This window comes from Lissotriton helveticus, chromosome 8, assembly GCF_964261635.1.
Source record: "Lissotriton helveticus chromosome 8, aLisHel1.1, whole genome shotgun sequence".
Lineage (NCBI taxonomy): Eukaryota > Metazoa > Chordata > Amphibia > Caudata > Salamandridae > Lissotriton > Lissotriton helveticus.
This window is the reverse complement of record NC_136069.1, coordinates 742,271,634-742,292,667: the sequence shown is the minus strand read 5'-3', so window position 1 is coordinate 742,292,667 and position 21,034 is coordinate 742,271,634. Positions and strand designations below refer to the sequence as shown.

At 46.7% G+C, this 21,034-nt stretch overlaps 1 protein-coding gene across 1 annotated transcript in view; it reads left to right on the top strand.

Annotated features, from left to right (window-relative positions):
- The window catches only part of ASMT (acetylserotonin O-methyltransferase), a 298,115-nt gene that overhangs the window by 145,771 nt on the left and 131,310 nt on the right, over positions 1-21,034 (top strand). The gene's annotated exons all lie outside the window — the stretch shown is intronic.

The following is a 21,034-nucleotide window of genomic DNA, read 5'->3' as shown; positions in this document are numbered from 1 at the left end:
TATTAGTCTATTAGCAGTCAAGGATGATTTCATACCATTACCATGAACAAGAGTGAGAGAGATCCCTTAACAACTAAAGGGGCAGTGTCACAGGGACAAACAAACAATAAAAATTCCTCTGGGTACAATATAAAATCTCTCAAAGTGCAAACTGTACAAAAATGTTCTTGACAACAAACACATATATACCAATATTAAATGTATTGGATATAACCACATATAATACAAAATATAATGTACATACCAAAATGCACAACATAAATATGACTCTGTAACAAACTTCATGTCAATACATCAATTTAAACATTTAAAAAAGACATATATTATTGTCATTTTCTATCACGTTTCATCAGATATTATGTGTATATATGTTTATAAACATTTCTAAAATCCAGTGTGACAAGATATATGCATATTATTCTCTTTGGTGCGTTTCTTTGGATTGAATAATAGAAACCACATTCTTCCTTGGATAGAATAATAGAAACCACATTCTGCAGGACAATTATACAATTTGATGCTTGATTGAGATTTCAGCAAATTGTAAAAGCATTAATATTCCTACAAACAAAAAAGAAACACATATTACACGACATGAATTATACACATATGACAAACCATAACCATGACATCAATGCATAGCCTTTGCACAGAAGACACACTATTAATCTAAAAATACTCCCTATTCGATATAGGGTTAAATACATATATTATTCCGTACACAATTTTTATATTGAATTAAAAAAATAAAAAGAGATATAGAGAACGAAAGGAAACAGCAGTCTACCTTACCAGCATACTGATCTGTGCCTATGAAGTCTCTCTCTTTCAAAGCCACAGCCTGAGGAGTTACAAGTTATAAATATCATTCTCTTCACCACTTCACTTCCCATTGTACGTCCTAAATCTTATTAACATACTTTCAATCATTTGACCAGATTCTAAACCATTACATACTTGATTGTTGTCCAATATGCATAATGCGGCTTTACCTGCTAATGTAGATCTTCCATCGCTTGTTAAATCTGCTTAGACAAAACGTCCTGACAAAGGATATGTCCAGAAGGAAACCCACACCTCATTCAAAAGGAACAAATATCAGTTGCATAAATGGATAGGCAAGAATTCCCATGAATTAATGCATGCCCCATTAGTAATCTCAAAGTATAAAAGATGAAAACATCTCACATGCATATCTCACTGTCTCAGAAGTATGCATTTGTTGAATCTTCGAGTGCGCTGAGGGCTGTAAACCAGAACTCAGTGCCAATCTTCTAGCCCACTACAAAGAGTATGCTGAATTGGCTATCCTGAATTGGCAAGTAATGACTTACTTACAAGTCTCTAATGTATGAAACGCATGGTACCTAGGGCATGTAAGGCAGAGTGTCCACCCAGAGCTGCAGCACTGATTATGCCACCTTGTGTGTGAACAAATACACAAATGGCTATCAGTCTGCCTCTGCAGACTGAAAAGGCAGTTGTCACACTGCCAGTTCAACTTTGCCAATACCATTAATAGCAAGCCACCCTTTCCCTTCAAAATATCTCTAAGTCTCTCCTAAGAAAGGCTTACAGACCGCTAAGCAGAGAGCTGTATATTATTAAGTGGGACATGTATGTTTATATATGCCCTTGCAGCAAAACCCCTCAAACTGTCATTTTCCTATACAAAAGTTAGTAGCCCCATTGTCTAATGCAGAGTTGCCGGCAGGCACCTCACCCTAGCTAACTTCTGAATGGGACTGGGTACTATAAGTTATTAGGTTTACAGTGGCATTAAACCTGACCTGATGTCCAAGTCTAATTTATTGTCACTAATACAGTAATGCGCCTTTAAGAAAGTTCCCGCTCTGTGACCTAGCTGGTCCAGTAGCCTCACACGGGCATTGGCCCACAGACAGCATTCTGCCCACCTGGGTATCCTTTCTGGTGAAGAATTGGCTTGGTAGTTTGGTCTGCCCTGTTCCCATGATGCACTGGGCCAGGGACAGACTAATTTGCATATAGCCAGGTTCTGAGCTGGGATGGGGCAGTGAGCTAAATAACGGTGATGGATCAAGCCCTGATCTTTGGACTGGGTAAGAGTGGTCTGCTTAATTCAGACACTCTGTTCATCACCACCCCCTTTTCTGAATCGTTTTTGGCCACTATAGGTGTGGCAGGGTATACTCAGACATGAGTCCCTTGCTCACTGCTCCATCAGGATTCAAGCAAGCCGGGCCGACGAGGCTGAAATGCCAGAAACCGGTCCCCGGTAGCTTGTATCCTTTCTGGTGAAGAATTGGCTTGGTAGTTTGGTCTGCCCTGTTCCCATGATGCACTGGGCCAGGGACAGACTAATTTGCATATAGCCAGGTTCTGAGCTGGGATGGGGCAGTGAGCTAAATAATGGTGATGGATCAAGCCCTGATCTTTGGACTGGGTAAGAGTGGTCTGCTTAATTCAGACACTCTGTTCATCACCACCCCCTTTTCTGAATCGTTTTTGGCCACTATAGGTGTGGCAGGGTATACTCAGACATGAGTCCCTTGCTCACTGCTCCATCAGGATTCAAGCAAGCCGGGCCGACGAGGCTGAAATGCCAGAAACCGGTCCCCGGTAGCTTGTATCCTTTCTGGTGAAGAATTGGCTTGGTAGTTTGGTCTGCCCTGTTCCCATGATGCAGTGGGCCAGGGACAGACTAATTTGCCTATAGCCAGGTTCTGAGCTGGGATGGGGCAGTGAGCTAAATAACGGTGATGGATCAAGCCCTGATCTTTGGACTGGGTAAGAGTGGTCTGCTTAATTCAGACACTCTGTTCATCACCACCCCCTTTTCTGAATCGTTATATATGCCCTTGCAGCAAAACCCCTCAAACTGTCATTTTCCTATACAAAAGTTAGTAGCCCCATTGTCTAATGCAGAGTTGCCGGCAGGCACCTCACCCTAGCTAACTTCTGAATGGGACTGGGTACTATAAGTTATTAGGTTTACAGTGGCATTAAACCTGACCTGATGTCCAAGTCTAATTTATTGTCACTAATACAGTAATGTGCCTTTAAGAAAGTTCCCGCTCTGTGACCTAGCTGGTCCAGTAGCCTCACACGGGCATTGGCCCACAGACAGCATTCTGCCCACCTGGGAATCATTGTGAATAGTTCCTAGGCTTGACAATAACAGCATCCTGCTGCAGGGAGTGGTGTCTCAAATCCCCCTTGGAGGAACCCACTCAGGGTGTTAGCCTAAAAGGCGAACTTCAAAGGCAAAGCTGCCTTTGGTGGTCAAATGGCGATAACACTCGTGAGAGTCCTCCCTTTGTTTTGGTAGGCAAGGTGGAGACAGGGTCAGAGAGGAAAGACCAGTGCCCAAACCATTTTTCTCATGGGTGTGTAGCCAACAGGTAGCCACACCTAACATCAGAGGAAGGGTGCCGAAATCTGGAGAGTGGGTAGAATAGTGCACTCTGGTGCAGTTTGATGCCACAGATTGCTAGAAAGTAAGCATGGGCGTAAAATCCGCTCCGCTCGCGGATTTTTCGGATTTTCGGCAAATTCGCAATCCGCGAACGCTCGCGAATTTGTCGAAAATCCGTGAATCCGCTCGCGGCGGATTTTTTGCTTGGTTGCGGCGCGCGGCGTGGTGCACGGCGTTCACTTTCCGTCATTTAGCGTTTGCCGAGTTGTTTTTCTCGATCATATTTTGAGAGTGCTGCGCCATTTTGGATCTTGCTGCGTGTTCCCGCGGGAGTTTGGCTCCCGCGAATACGTAATCGCGGCTTGCCACCTTGCACAGCACATCTCGCGAGAGTTCGCAATTGCGAACACGTAGTTGCGGCGGAAAGGAACAATCTCGCACTTGCGAAGTAGAGATTTTGCAATTTCGCACAAGAAAATCACCAGCAAACAGGATAAACATTCAGAAAATTATGATTTTTATCAGAATCACTCCTCAGGTTGACATTTGCATGGCCTTTCTTTTTGCAAGGAGTCCATTTTGGGGGGGGGGGAGGAAGGAAGTGCCCCACAGTCTCCAACTTCCTGTTCCTGTCCAGCAGGCTCCTCCCAGTGCTTTGTCCATCTCCTGGTCACTTTCATTTGGATCTGGAGCTGGAAGGATTACTTTTTGTGGGTGCTGCTGGATATTTGGATTTGAGGCCTTTTTGACTGTCTTTGGATCACTTTTGGATTAGAAATCAACTTTCACAAGTAAGTTTGTTTGGGGCATTACAGTTGCTGCAAGTACAATTTTGGAACTTTTTCAGAAAATTAAATAAATTATATTGTGGGTAGACACAGTATCCAGTAGGACCAGGGTTGGTTATGGGTGCATGATACAACTGTTTTGTTGAATTTAAACACCATTGAGGCCATGGATGGGCTGGGATTGTGCTGATTTTTGTCGTTTTTTTGGGCCTGCTGGTGGGGCCCTTTGCCCAGGGGTGGTGAGTGTTGCATGGGCCTCGTCTTTCTGTGGGGTGTCTTCTTGAATTTAAACATAATTGAGGCCATGGATGGGCTGGGATTGTGCTTATTTTATTGTTTTTTGTCGTTTTTGGGGGGCTGCTGGTGTGGCCTTTTGCTTGCCCAGGGGTGGTGGTGCATGGACTGAGTGTGCCTGTGGTGTGGTCTCACTCTCTTTGATGTAAACATCATGGATGGCATTGGATTGTGGTGATTTCTGGCTGTTTTTCTGTTTTTTGGGGGTGAACTGTTGATGTGGACTGGCCATGTGGGTGGTGGTGGTGGCCATCTTGAGTGCTGGCTGGTACAGGCAACATGTGCTTGGGGTGTAAGGGCGGGGGCCATTTTGAGGAGAGGCAGTGTCTGAGGCCTGCACTTATTTTGCCTACTTTTCATCCCTTATGCCCAGGGGTAGTGAGTGTTGCATGGGCCTAGTGTTTCTGAGGGGTGTCTTCTTGAATTTAAACTCTATTGAGGCCATGGATGGGCTGGGATTGTGCAGATTTTATTGTTTTTTGTCGTTTTTTTGGGCCTGCTGGTGTGGCCCTTTGCCCAGGGGTGGTGAGTGTTGCATGGGCCTAGTCTTTCTGTGGGGTGTCTTCTTGAATTTAAACATAATTGAGGCCATGGATGGGCTGGGATTGTGCTTATTTTATTGTTTTTTGTCGTTTTTGGGGGGCTGCTGGTGTGGCCTTTTGCTTGCCCAGGGGTGGTGGTGGTGCATGGACTGAGTGTGCCTGTGGTGTGGTCTCACTCTCTTTGATGTAAACATCATGGATGGCATTGGATTGTGGTGATTTCTGGCTGTTTTTCTGTTTTTTGGGGGTGTACTGTTGATGTGGACTGGCCATGTGGGTGGTGGTGGTGGCCATCTTGAGTGCTGGCTGGTACAGGCAACATGTGCTTGGGTTGTAAGGGGCCATTTTGAGGAGAGGCAGTGTCTGAGGCCTGCACTTATTTTGCCTACTTTTCATCCATTATGCCCAGGGGTAGTGAGTGTTGCATGGGCCTAGTGTTTCTGAGGGGTGTCTTCTTGAATTTAAACACCATTGAGGCCATGGATGGGCTGGGATTGTGCTGATTTTATTGTTTTTTGTCGTTTTTTTGGGCCTGCTGGTGGGGCCCTTTGCCCAGGGGTGGTGAGTGTTGCATGGGCCTAGTCTTTCTGTGGGGTGTCTTCTTGAATTTAAACATAATTGAGGCCATGGATGGGCTGGGATTGTGCTTATTTTATTGTTTTTTGTCGTTTTTGGGGGGCTGCTGGTGTGGCCTTTTGCTTGCCCAGGGGTGGTGGTGCATGGACTGAGTGTGCCTGTGGTGTGGTCTCACTCTCTTTAATGTAAACATCATGGATGGCATTGGATTGTGGTGATTTCTGGCTGTTTTTCTGTTTTTTGGGGGTGTACTGTTGATGTGGACTGGCCATGTGGGTGGTGGTGGTGGCCATCTTGAGTGCTGGCTGGTACAGGCAACATGTGCTTGGGGTGTAAGGGGCCATTTTGAGGAGAGGCAGTGTCTGAGGCCTGCACTTATTTTGCCTACTTTTCATCCATTATGCCCAGGGGTAGTGAGTGTTGCATGGGCCTAGTGTTTCTGAGGGGTGTCTTCTTGAATTTAAACACCATTGAGGCCATGGATGGGCTGGGATTGTGCTGATTTTATTGTTTTTTGTCGTTTTTTTTGGGCCTGCTGGTGGGGCCCTTTGCCCAGGGGTGGTGAGTGTTGCATGGGCCTAGTCTTTCTGTGGGGTGTCTTCTTGAATTTAAACATAATTGAGGCCATGGATGGGCTGGGATTGTGCTTATTTTATTGTTTTTGTCGTTTTTTTGGGCCTGCTGGTGGGGCCCTTTGCCCAGGGGTGGTGAGTGTTGCATGGGCCTAGTCTTTCTGTGGGGTGTCTTCTTGAATTTAAACATAATTGAGGCCATGGATGGGCTGGGATTGTGCTTATTTTATTGTTTTTTGTCGTTTTTGGGGGGCTGCTGGTGTGGCCTTTTGCCCAGGGGTGGTGGTGCATGGACTGAGTGTGCCTGTGGTGTGGTCTCACTCTCTTTAATGTAAACATCATGGATGGCATTGGATTGTGGTGATTTCTGGCTGTTTTTCTGTTTTTTGGGGGTGTACTGTTGATGTGGACTGGCCATGTGGGTGGTGGTGGTGGCCATCTTGAGTGCTGGCTGGTACAGGCAACATGTGCTTGGGGTGTAAGGGGCCATTTTGAGGAGAGGCAGTGTCTGAGGCCTGCACTTATTTTGCCTACTTTTCATCCATTATGCCCAGGGGTAGTGAGTGTTGCATGGGCCTAGTGTTTCTGAGGGGTGTCTTCTTGAATTTAAACACCATTGAGGCCATGGATGGGCTGGGATTGTGCTGATTTTATTGTTTTTTGTCGTTTTTTTGGGCCTGCTGGTGGGGCCCTTTGCCCAGGGGTGGTGAGTGTTGCATGGGCCTAGTCTTTCTGTGGGGTGTCTTCTTGAATTTAAACATAATTGAGGCCATGGATGGGCTGGGATTGTGCTGATTTTATTGTTTTTTGTCGTTTTTTTGGGCCTGCTGGTGGGGCCCTTTGCCCAGGGGTGGTGAGTGTTGCATGGGCCTAGTCTTTCTGTGGGGTGTCTTCTTGAATTTAAACATAATTGAGGCCATGGATGGGCTGGGATTGTGCTTATTTTATTGTTTTTTGTCGTTTTTGGGGGGCTGCTGGTGTGGCCTTTTGCCCAGGGGTGGTGGTGCATGGACTGAGTGTGCCTGTGGTGTGGTCTCACTCTCTTTAATGTAAACATCATGGATGGCATTGGATTGTGGTGATTTCTGGCTGTTTTTCTGTTTTTTGGGGGTGTACTGTTGATGTGGACTGGCCATGTGGGTGGTGGTGGTGGCCATCTTGAGTGCTGGCTGGTACAGGCAACATGTGCTTGGGGTGTAAGGGGCCATTTTGAGGAGAGGCAGTGTCTGAGGCCTGCACTTATTTTGCCTACTTTTCATCCATTATGCCCAGGGGTAGTGAGTGTTGCATACTTGCATGTCCGTAGTCTTTCTGTGGGGTGTCTTCAATGTAAACATCATGGATGGCATGGGATTGTGCTCATTTTTCTGTGTTTTGTCGATTTTTTGGGGTGTATAACTGAACTGATGTTCCTCTGTCTTCCATTGCTTTTAGGTGCACAAGAAGACTCAAGAGAACCACCAGTGCCAGGAAGAAGTCCTGCAGCGGTGTGTGCAGCATAACGTCACGCGACGTCACGTCTGGACACAGAACCCTCTGCAACTCGTGCAACTGCTGCCTGCTGACCTGCTCTGAAGAGGATGGCCCCAAAAAAAGTAACCCGTAGCTCCTCTAGCAAGAAAGGTGCCAGTAAGAAGCAGAAGAAGCAAGTTACCAAGGAGACGGGTGTGCCGCCCGCCCCTTTTTTTGGGAGTAAAAAAAAAAGTATGCCTGCAGCAGCAGCAGCGGGATCTGCTGGGGACCAAGCTGGCAGCAGCACCCCCGCTCCATTGGGCTCAGTGCCACCACCACCACCACGCCAACTTAAGTCCAAGCCCTTGAGTGCTGCAGAGGCAGCCAGTATAGTTCTTCAATCACCATCGACCAATGATGTTGGCTCATCGCAAGAAAGCAGCAGCAATGTCCCTCAATCAACACAGGTTGTTGTAGCTCATCTGACGAGTGTTGAACAACCACGGCCGCAACAACAATCACATGTGCAAGTACAAGCCCAAGTACATGTGGAAGGAGAGGCAGCGCAAGGAGATGCGCAAGCAGAGGTGCATGGAGGGTCACAAGTGCCCACAATAGTTGTTCCTCCCGAAGTAGGGGCACATCAGGAAATCGACAATCAAGGCGAGGTATCATTTGAGGAAGCCACTCCTCCTGATGATCCTTCATTGTCTTCCACACCCCTAGCAAGGAAGAGATCAAGGGTGGTGTCTACATCCTCTTCAAGCACACCTCCTTCTGATGATACGGATCAAACTTGGGAACCAGCACCACAGCCGTCTGAGAGTGAGGCACACCATGATCCAACAAAGGTAGTTAAGCGTAAAAGGAAGCTCGTCCAAAGTCTCAGAGTTATGGAGTGTGATGAAGCTCAACAAGAAGTGGCGGATACTGCTGCTGATGAAGACTCTGCCAACGACGACCCAGTCATCATAAAGGTCACTGCAGCCCCAGCGGGCATGCAGCAAACAGACATTTTGACCCTAGCCCGAAGAGCTGCTGCGCGTGATGATGATGATGATGTTGTCGATGAGGAGGCAGTGGAAACACCACAATCATTGGAGTTAAGTAGTACACCAACTCGTCCCGCTTCCATATTTCTTTCTGGCAAGAAGAGACCTCCGTCAACCTCGACCTTAATTAGTGGCGGTGAAAGTGCAAAACGTACAAAAGTTGGGCAATCCAGATCCTCCACTTCATCTGGCATTAGCTTCATGACCACCACCACCAGTATCGCCGCCTCCTCCAGGTCCCACAGACACTTCAAGTCCCCAGTTTGGGACTTCTTTACTGTTTGTCCCAAAAATCCAAAGTTTGCCATTTGTACCCTTTGTAAGCTTGCAGTTAGTCGTGGTAAGTCAGGTACCAACTATGGTACCGGCGGCCAGAGTGGTCATCTTGAGAGAAAGCACGCTGTCAAATGGTTTGCGCACCTAGATGCGATCAAGAAAGGCCAAAATCAAGGAAACGTTGATGTTTCATCTGATGATGACGAGCAGGAAGAAGACGTGTCAAACACTTCCCTTACACCCAGTACCCCTGTCAGCAGCACACCCAATGTGAGGCACACTAAGAGTTTTGGAGCGAGTGAGACACCAACGCACAAAAGTTCACCAGCGAGCAAAATTGGGTCAACGAAGTCATTATCAGCCCGTAAATGCTTGGTCCAGGGCAACATTAGAACAATGCTTACTTCAGACGTGCCATATGAACGCAACCACCCACTGACGCGTCTGTATAACACTAAGCTGGCTAAAATGCTAGCTGTGGACCTTCTACCTTTTTCTTTTGTAGAAGCGGTAGGTTTTCTTGAATTAGTGGCAACGCTCTGCCCTAAATGGAAGGTTCCGAGCCGGTTCTATTTTGCCAGAGTTGCGGTTCCAGCACTACATGAAGATGTGCTGCAGGCGATTGGGGCAGCTTTGCAGAAGAGTGCTGTTCACACAATACATCTGACAACAGACATGTGGACCAGTGGCCCAGGCCATGATTACATGTGCATCACTGCACACTGGGTCTCTTTTTCAGGTGTTAAAGCAAAGCTAAACGCAGGTGTTGACCCGGACAAAGTTTTCAAAGCTGCTCGGAAACATGCAACACTAGCCATGTTTGGCTTGGAGAAAAGTCACACAGCAGAAAACCTTTTGGAAGAGTTTAACAAAAAGGTCTTGACAATGCTATCCCCCCTAAAACGCAAGATTGGTTATGTTTCCACAGATAATGGCGCCAATGTAGTTAAGGCCATGTCGTAGGGTGGCTATTTCAGAGTGCCATGTTTGGCGCACTGTATCAACCTGGTAGTTCAAAAATTCTTGAGTGATAGAGACAGTGCAGCGTTCGCGGTAATGGCCACCTGCCGCAAAATGTGCAACCATTTCAGCCATTCTTTTAAGGCCCGGAAGCATCTGCGGAGACTGCTACTTCAACGTAGAATGCCAGTGAAAGCACTCATCCAGGAGGTGGCAACACGTTGGAACTCAACCTTCTACATGCTTGAGCGTCTGTATGAGAAGTATACGGTACTCGATCGATCACTATTTCTTCACAGAGGGTACATCTCAGAAGGAGGACCTGCGGATGAGTGCGGCGCAATGGGACATAGTTAAAAGCCTGACAGACATGCTTCGTCCTTTTGAGTTCTTCACGCGTGCAGTCAGCCAGGAGGACTGTAATTTGGGAAAAGCTATCCCATTGTTGTGCATGCTGGAGCACCAACTGATGGCGGTGTCTTCTGAGTTTGAAAAAGATGAAGAAAAAAAAACCCATTTCATTTTGTCAGAGAAATTATTAGAGCGCCTACGTGGTGATGAACGTCTTCAAAAGATCAAGTCAGATCAGCATTACATTTGTGCTACTATTCTGGATCCACGCTACAAAAAGGCGCTGGCAGGCGAAGCATTCTTTCCTTTTGCTGATGCAGATGTTCAAAAGTACAAACATTGGTTAGCCTGGTCAGCCAAGAGGTTTGAAAAAGAACGGCAGGTTATTGAAGGAGAAGCCAGTACATCAGCATCAGCATCAGCAGGCCATCCCCAGTCACAAGAATCCACTTCTGCACCTGTGGCTGGGGCACAAGTGACCTCTCAGCCGTTAAAGACACCGGCAACTGGATCATCTGCACCACACACAACAAAAACAGTGGCTGTTGTAGAGGATTGGCTAAGTTTGCTTGGGTATGGTTCTCGAAAAAATGTCACAGCCACAGCAAAAAGTAAGCAAAGTGGAGGAACCGTTGATGACCTTGAGTCGATGGTGCAGGACTATATGAATGACTCAACAGTGGTCTTTCTTAATGATGAGCCATTGCAGTATTGGCATGGCAAAAAACAATTGTGGCCACAGCTCTACAACCTGGCTATAAACTATTTGTCTTGCCCACTCGCAAGTGTGTCTTCTGAACGTGTTTTCAGTGCTGCTGGTGGCATTGTAACTCCCAAACGGAGCCGCCTCTCGCCCAAAAATGTGGAGCGGCTGACAATGATCAAGATGAATCAGCACCTCATACCACCAGATTACAAAGTACGAGAAAGCACGCCGCATGAAGACGAGGAGGACGGCAACGTAGATGAGGGGATTTTTTCTCTGTTCGGTGGCACTGACCTCATCCAGCCTGAATTCGCAGAGTATGATGACGAAATCTTGTTCTTATTCCCTGACACCGAGCCCTGAAAATGAGACAATCAATCAAGAACTTTCTTTTTCGTCCTTATTCACTTTTATTCCTGTGTGCTTTGTGTCTCTCTTTCTTTGTTTTGCACAGTTAATTTAATTCAAACTTTAATCACCTAATCCCAAAAACAAGACCATCATCAGAACTGTCTTCACTTGTTTGCTTATTGATTTGAAGGTGCCGCAGTCTTCATTCCTCAGGTTCACAAGTTCTGAAGAACATGCTCCTCTATCCTCCTCCTCCAGACTGCGATTTCCCTCCAAGCAGAGTGCTGGATTACGCCCAATGAAGAAAGACTCAGCACTTGTGGGGGTGTTGTACTTCTTTGCGGGTGAGTTGACGGATTTGGGCCCATTGCTGTGAAGCTCTAATAATGGACAAAAGTGTTTTGGACCAAATATGAGGTGGAAATTTCTTGCCGTTTTTGCTGACTTGCTTGCCTTTGAGGTGCTCTTTGGCGGGGTTCCGGGTGTTTGTGGGTAATTTTTGGTGTCTGTCGAAGCACTGCTGCGAGCCTGCGACAGTCTAATCTTGATTGCATTTGCTTTTCAGGAAATCCGTGGTGGAAAACAGGAGTTATGATGATTGATGATGATGATGACCTAGCTGCACAGCGCCGCGTTTGGACCGAAGGCCGAGAGACATTGTAAGTATGAGATTTAGCTTTTTCGCTGTTTGGGGGTGTTGTCGGGTGTTTTTTTGCGGGTGGGTTGGCGGGTCTTGCCTGGGGCATTCCTGGGAAGGTCTAATACCGGATAGAAGTGTTTTGGACAAAATCCATAAGGAACAGCCTTTTTTTTGCTATTTCTTCTGACATCTTGCTCAATGTAGCGTTTTGGGGGGCTTCCTGCTGTTCTTGGGTGGGTTGCGGCCGGGGTCTCTGTCGAAGCACTGCTGCGACAGTCTAATCTTGATTGCATTTGCTTTTCAGGAAATCCGTGGTGGAAAACAGGAGTTATGATGATTGATGAAGATGATGACCTAGCTGCACAGCGCCGCGTTTGGACCGAAGGCCGAGAGACATTGTAAGTATGAGATTTAGCTTTTTCGCTGTTTGGGGGTGTTGTCGGGTGTTTTTTTGCGGGTGGGTTGGCGGGTCTTGCCTGGGGCATTCCTGGGAAGGTCTAATACCGGATAGAAGTGTTTTGGACAAAATCCATAAGGAACAGCCTTTTTTTTGCTATTTCTTCTGACATCTTGCTCAATGTAGCGTTTTGGGGGCATTCCTGCTGTTCGTGGGTGGGTTGCGGCCGGGGTCTCTGTCGAAGCACTGCTGCGACAGTCTAATCTTGATTGCATTTGCTTTTCAGGAAATCCGTGGTGGAAAACAGGAGTTATGATGATTGATGATGATGATGATGATGACCTAGCTGCACAGCGCCGCGTTTGGACCGAAGGCCGAGAGACATTGTAAGTATGAGATTTAGCTTTTTCGCTGTTTGGGGGTGTTGTCGGGTGTTTTTTTGCGGGTGGGTTGGTGGGTCTTGCCTGGGGCATTCCTGGGAAGGTCTAATACCGGCTAGAAGTTTGTTGGACAAAATCCATAAGGAAACACCAGTTTTGGCACTTTTTGTAAGTTAGGGTTCGTTAGGGTTAGCCCTAGCAGCAGGATTGCATGTGTTTCGGGGGGTTCTATTGCAACGCAGTTCTGTTATTGTAGAGCACTGTTGGAGCGATGCTGGCTATGGATACTTTTGCTTGCTTGCAAGTGGTTTGAATACAATCCACGGTCTGTATTTGGGCCTATTGTTACTTTCAAAGTACGTTTTGTAACCATTTTTCTGCTAGGCATCGTTTTTGGAGATCTGATTGGGGTTCTTCTACATTTTTGCGACTGGCTTTAGTAAGGGTCTTGGTGGGAGCATTGCTGGGAAGGTCAAATTTTGTTCTAAAACACAGTAGTACACCTACCTTGAGGGGAAAGATCCGCTATAATATTTTGGCCATACTTATTGATCCTTAAAAAGGTGACTCAGACAGAGCACGCAATTTCAAAAATATTGTACTGTCTATTAGGGAAATCAAAGTGTCACTTTTTGAACCACACAGCGTACATACCTTTTATTTATTTATCAGTGGTATTGTAATAGCACTTCCTGTTTTCCGTTCAATAATTACAGGCCGGGTTTCAGTCAACATCCGCCAGGCAGGCAGTGGACAGGGTGTCTTCTGTCAGTGGTCACCACATTGATGGACGAAGCGTCAGCTGGAATGGAGGAGTGCCGCCAATAAGAGGAATTGTTTGCTGCATGCAACTTACTTACCAAATTCAACAGGACAACTCCAACAACATACGCAATACAGATACAGTATCCATTGTTGTCTTTTATTCTATGAGTGTGACTGCATGTGCTTACCTGTAGTTTGTAACCAAAGATTGTCTGTATCTTCAATTATTGTTTGTCCATGCTCTGCTTTTTTTTTCTTCTCTCAACAAAACCTACCCAAAAAGAAACCCCCATTCCCATCCATTTTACAAACCCTAACCCTCTTCCCCCGGGCTGTGTTGTTTTGCTTGATGTCTGACTAAAATGACATCAATAATTCCACACACTTGCTGGGGAGGATAAGGTCATAGCAACAGGCTGGTGAAGGAATACGAGGATATCTTCTAGACTTACTCAGCTTCAGTACTATATCTTCTAGTAGTAGTAGCCAATGTCAAATAAATTCAACGCAAGTACTAGTTATACTTGCAAGCAAATACTTTACCATTTGTTAGGCTACATTATGGCACTGTTCTAGTGTACTGTCACCTGCTATTTTCTCGATCGTACCGTAACCGTTGTAATGCTACAGTAAGGAGGACAAACAAGGTTTCGTTTTCTTTTTTTCCATAGGCATGCAACTGCCACTGTGTCACACCAATAGTACCACCGCAATGAGGAAATGTCACCCGCCCAGGATTGACAACGTTAATCCCCATTTCACCTGGAGCCAGCCCTGGGCCTAGCCCTAATTTCTAACACAAATTACAGGTAAGATAAGCGTTTGGTGGGAGGTAGTATAATGGAGTATTATTTCGGAGTAGACAAGAGATTGACGGTTGTACTACTAAAGTCCTACGACTGTTCAGGAAAACAAAGTTACTGTTACACCCCCGCCCCCCACCCACCAGACTGAAAAGCAGTAAAAAACAGGTATGGTCAGATAAAGTTTAAAAATATATTTATTTAGCCCTAACAAAATAATCTCCCTCACCCACCCTAACCCCAACGATTGTCTTTGAAACGTCCCAAAACGATCCCAACTCCCAAATCCCACCCCCCAAAAGTCTATAAAAAAAGGGCAAGGGACACTCCACTACTGGAGGGTGCTGGTGCTGGTGCATGATGCAGCATGGGCATCATACTCCTTGCGGAGGGTGGCAAGCTCGGAGCGGAGGCCCTTAACCAAGTTCTTATACTTCAGGACCTCCTGCTCCAGGTTGGACATGCGGACTCGTAGGCGGCGTTGGCGTTCCTTGCAGCTCCTGTGGGGGGCAGCTGGTATTTCGGTTGCTTGGCGGTGGCGGTCGTCTTTCTTAGCCCGGCTTGGTCCCGCTGGCTTAGTCACGGAGGAGGATGCAGTGGTCACAGTCGAGGATGTCGTTGTTGCCCCGCTCGACTGCGTGTCCTCCTCCTCCTCCAGGGCCACCAGCCGCCGATATTCGGCGACAGTGGCCTCCAGCCTCCGTTGCCGGGCCAATCTAGCCTGCTCCCTCCTTGTTGTTGATTTGGAAGGAGCAACTATATGAAGAAAGAAAGACATAGTCTGTAACCAATGCTCCTTATTAATAACACAAAGTGATTGAGCCGAAAGTTGGGTCATAGAGTACAAGTAGCAAATTGAAAGCACAGTACATAACTATTGAGGACAGTATCTATGTAACCTCCCACTTCTGCATCCTTGCTCTAACATGACTTTAGGTGCTTTGCTTAATATTGAGTGAACAGTGATACACCCACACATGAATGACGTACTACAAGTAAACTAAAGTTATTAAGAGAGGTACGGAGTGTCCACCGTAATAACCAGATATATGCTGTGATTGCAAACGCAATACAAAGTACTGCTACTATTCATGGTAGTATTGGACACATTTACAATTTCTTTTCCTTGCCTTCCCTGCACTGGAACGGACGTGCGGGTGCGGTGGTACATGCTCTTCAAGGTAACACTTACTTCACCTGGCGACCATCTACTCTCTCTAGATACACATGTGCTATCTAAGAGTCAGAGAATACCATGCTCCAGGCATCCATTCAGTCAAAGTATACGCACACATACAGTTTCTGTTTCACCCACCCAGGCTGCTGTCCTTCCACCCATCCTTGCTTCATCATTGACCCAGCCATGCACCATACCATATTCTTTCCTTCCCAGCCACCTCGGGGGCCAAGCAAACACATATCGTTCTTCTTTGCCAGCCATCATACAAGTTCGCGTCCCACTTACTTACACCCTTCTTTCGCTTTTCGTTCATCCCATCCATCACGTTCGTCTAAGAACTTATTGGGATTCTTCTCACCAAAAACTTCACAGCTAAGTCGAAGTACATTTCGAGGAGGCTACTCCCTGGTTGATTTGTAATTGTAATACACCCGTGCAGAAAGCACACTATGCAGTCTTCAATCTCAATAAGTAAGGAATATATAGCTTACCTGTTTCCGCCACCACCGTTTGATCCCCCACAGGACCGTCCGCCGGCTCTTGCACCGCCTCCTCCCCAGAGGCCTCCGAGTCCTCGCCCAACACAGCCACCTCCGCGCTGGCCCCGTCACCAGATGTTACACCTACAAAGTACATTTAAGAATGTTAGAATACACCACTCACTACTATATAATATTTGGTCTAGGAGAAATGTTAAAAAAACAGAATACAATGTAATAATTTGTGACTGTCTACTCCATAGTAAAAATGTCCCATTTTCCAGGGAAGGCTGTTGTCTTGCTGCACTTTTATGCACAACTGATGAATGCTTGCTTTTGATTTTTAACACGCACCACTTTTTCTCCTAACAGACAGAAGCTTGACTCCTAAGAACACGACCAGGATCAAGTTCAAACCAGGTGAGAGCTCGGCTCGACCACAAGAAATGTGTCCAATTAATCGTCAGCACTAACCACTTTTCCGTTTTCAGTTAAATAGTTTTATGACAAAGTAGATTTTAATAAATGTGTTTACTTTTAATAAAGCTTTTAAACTTAAATAGACTCTGTGGTTTTTGTTCCTCCAGACTAGAGTGGATGAGCTAAAGGTTTTGGAATTTTTGCAAGCATGAGTGCCTCTGACACTTCTTGACTGTGCTGTGACTCCGTACTACTCTCTTGTCCTGCGTACGATAATCTAGAGATCATTGGGGATCTATAATCGGTGACTTCGGGAGCTGAATGACTCTGCCACACTATCTAGTCAGTAAGGAGACAGTGCATAGAGGTATTGCTGAATATAATGGGAGTCCAATTGAATTGCCAAATGTCCAATCTTAGTTAGCTGCACAGACAGACTAATAAGAATAGTCTAGTAATACCACAGGGAGTCATATTCGAGGCAGGATAAGAATTTATATTCAGTCTACAAGAAGATCAAAGACGATTTAGAAAAAATCGAATGAGGAACGCTAGGAAAAAATAGGTACTGTTTATTAAAATGTAAACTTACTGGGGCCAGCAAAGGAGCCCTCGCCTGCCCGATCCTGGCCTGCATCCTCAGCACCCTCCTCCTGTGTCCTCTTGCCCTTGGGGGGAGCTGATGTACAACATGAAAGAAAGAAAAACCAGAAAACATGGATGAGATTTTTCAACCAAATCAAACATTTCAAAAGAACAATAACAAAATATTTTGGAAAAATAGCAAATAGATAGACAACTATTCCACGGGATCTATCTCATGTGGTATACTACGTTATTCGTATTGCCTGATTTGCGGAACGTTGACTTAGAAAGTTCCTATGTAACTCAATAAACAGACTACTAAAGAGGTTTGCCTAGGCCTGGCACTGCAGGCAGCAGTGCGCAGCACGCGAAGTGACAGACAAAGTCCATCCTGCTTGCAGATCAGTGAATACTCAAACTATCAATCCACCCGCCACCACCGCCACTATTTCTTCTTATAGCCATGTGTCTAAAGGAAGGACTGGACTTCAGTCTGTTGGGGCTGATTTAGAAGTCCCTTGCGGAAGTTGCGGCTCATTTTCCTCCATTGTTGCGTGCCTTTTGTGACGCAGCGATTCAGAAAAGGGGGTGGTGATGAACAGAGTGTCTGAATTAAGCAGACCACTCTTACCCAGTCCAAAGATCAGGGCTTGATCCATCACCGTTATTTATCTCACTGCCCCATCCCAGCTCAGAACCTGGCTATATGCAAATTAGTCTGTCCCTGGCCCAGTGCATCATGGGAACAGGGCAGACCAAACTACCAAGCCAATTCTTCACCAGAAAGGAGACAAGCTACCGGGGACCGGTTTCTGGCATTTCAGCCTCTTCGGCCCGGCTTGCTTGAATCCTGATGGAGCAGTGAGAAAGGGACTCATGTCTGAGTATACCCTGCCACACCTATAGTGGCCAAAAACGATTCAGAAAAGGGGGTGGTGATGAACAGAGTGTCTGAATTAAGCAGACCACTCTTACCCAGTCCAAAGATCAGGGCTTGATCCATCACCGTTATTTATCTCACTGCCCCATCCCAGCTCAGAACCTGGCTATATGCAAATTAGTCTGTCCCTGGCCCAGTGCATCATGGGAACAGGGCAGACCAAACTACCAAGCCAATTCTTCACCAGAAAGGAGACAAGCTACCGGGGACCGGTTTCTGGCATTTCAGCCTCTTCGGCCCGGCTTGCTTGAATCCTGATGGAGCAGTGAGAAAGGGACTCATGTCTGAGTATACCCTGCCACACCTATAGTGGCCAAAAACGATTCAGAAAAGGGGGTGGTGATGAACAGAGTGTCTGAATTAAGCAGACCACTCTTACCCAGTCCAAAGATCAGGGCTTGATCCATCACCGTTATTTATCTCACTGCCCCATCCCAGCTCAGAACCTGGCTATATGCAAATTAGTCTGTCCCTGGCCCAGTGCATCATGGGAACAGGGCAGACCAAACTACCAAGCCAATTCTTCACCAGAAAGGAGACAAGCTACCGGGGACCGGTTTCTGGCATTTCAGCCTCTTCGGCCCGGCTTGTGACGCAGCGGCAGAACAAAAGACTCGCCATGGTGTTGGTGCGGCGTATATATTAAAAAAAAACACATATGGGCATATGGGCGATGCATCACGTTGTAAAGCCCTGCGCCATCAGGGGGCGTTCCGGCGCAAGGGAGGGCGTACCTGCGCAGGAACGAATCCTAAAAGTGGCTGAGGGAAATCTACAAGATGTCAATCAGTCACTTTTAGGACAATGATGCATGACTCAAACCCTGCGCGCTTGAAGCCGACGTACGGCTTGATGCAGCATTGGGGAGATAGGGTACCCCAGAGCATTGCTGGAGCTGCGCCATCGTTGGCACGCAACTCCAGCAATGCGCTGCCTTTACGGCACAGATGCGTAAGGCTTCTGTGACGTTTTGGGCCAATGGGTGGTGGTGGCATGGCACACAATTACTGCCGCATCCCTGCTACTTTGCAGGGATGCGCCGGTAATTGAAAATATGACCCTTACTGTCTAGCATTACGCAGTTCTTATCTTTACACTACACTCATACATAATTTCTCAGGCCAATGAAATGCTTCTGAACACAACATACAAAACAAAGAAGCATAGTAGCAAGCAAGGCTACTGAGAAGGAGAGCAGTGCACCTGAAATGCATAGAAGATTTTGAAATATAATTTACCTCAATGTAATCGGCAGCATTATTGCTCTTGGTAAAGAACAAAGATTTGCAAATAACAGAGCAGGATAAAACAGAGTAGTAAATGTACTACTACTACTACTCACCAAGCCCGGGGACCTCTACGCCGAGCGCGTCCAGCAAGTCCCGCTCCCGGTCCATGACATCGGTCCAGCGGTGGGTGGCCTGGTTATATGTGCGCCGGACCCCAGAGATCTTGTACATGGCCCGGCACACCTTCTCCCACCGCTTGCGACGCTCCCGGATGCCATAGCCAGTCGCGATCTTGCCGCCTCCCAGGATCGTCTTGGGGAGGCGGCGCTGGACGTGGAAGATCAGTGCCGCCACTTCCTCCGCGCTGAAGATCTCCCTCGGGACCACTTGCTCCCCCCTTAAACGCCCGCACGGGAGCCGGGCACGGGGTGCGGGACCCTTCCCCTTCTCAGGGTGCTTCCCGGCTCCCTTTACCATGGTCTGGGCAGAAATAGAGTTAAATGATAAACAAGAAATAGAATAGTGAAGAAGAAAAGAAAAGAGTTTAAAAAAGTAGTTTAAAAGTAACTAAAAGCTGCAGAAAACACAAAAATATAGAGCTAGAAAAATAGAGGGATAGATAATAAGTAAAATTAGATCAAAAAAACTTCAAACAAGCAAAGGATGGCAGAGATTGAGAGAGGATAGAGAAAGCATGCCCAGAACCATAGCAATGAATGAGAAACAAGATGGCCGCGCCCGTTCACGACCGCGTGGGTAAGTTCGCGCGAGATTTTCCTTGCGAGTACGCGCGAAATTGTACTAGCGAGCAGCACACTTTGCGAGATTACACATAGCGGCCGGAAACGGAATTACTTCACGCCAACAAGATGGCCGCGCCCGTGTACGACCGATAGGGTAACTTGGCAAACGTATAGCTAGAAGCGCCTCGCGAACACGCGCAAGATCACGCGAACATACACGTCGCAAAAAAAACAATTTTGTATTCGCACGTATTCGCGGCTTCCGAAATCGATCTCGCACGGATTCGCGCCCCAAAAAACGCGCGAAATTGCAGAAAAAAACGATTTTAGCTAAACTGAAAGCAATGAGCAGGTGCAAAAGTTCAAACTTAACATTAGTAACATTCAAGGTAGTGCTTCCTGATGGGCCCCTCCAGAGTTTGCAACTATTCTATGACCCTGCTATGACCCAAACAGCAGGCTCATAGAATAGCTACAAGTAGACCATAAAGGTCCTGTGAACATTTTTTTTCACTGCAACAAAAAGCAAATTACAGATAAGGAAGGAAGCAGGTGCCAGCCAGACTGGAACTTTCAAAATTACTGACACATTAATGAAACACAAATTAATTGATGGCAGTTGAAGAAGGGCAGGTGTGCTTGCTTTTTTCAACCACCATAATCTACAGTGATAAATAAACCTAATGGGTGGCAGTGAGGATGTACCAGAGGGTGGCATGGGTGTCCCAGAGGGTGGCAGTGGTGAAACAGAGGGTGCTGTGAACCTGTGATGACAAACCAGACGTAGAAACAACATAGTCGCGGCCGTTGCGAGCCGAAAAGTAAGTTCGCAATTGCGAACTTGTCCCAAAATCGGCGCGAACGCGCGCCAACACAAAAAACGGGAAAATCCGCAAATCCGCTAGAGTTCGCGGATCTTCGCGGATTGCGAATCCGTAAATCCGCAAGTTCGCGTACGCGAGATCCGCTAGATCCGCCCATGCTTACTAGAAAGTTGTCACCAAGAGGGAGAGGACCTGGTAGCCTATTGGCTAGTAACTGCATTGTCCCCTCAGGGTTCTTTCCTGGGTTAAATATGGCACCCTGAACCTCAGATCACATTGGAATCAGAACAAAAAACTAAGAAGGACTGCCCTGCAGCCCCTGGACTGTACAA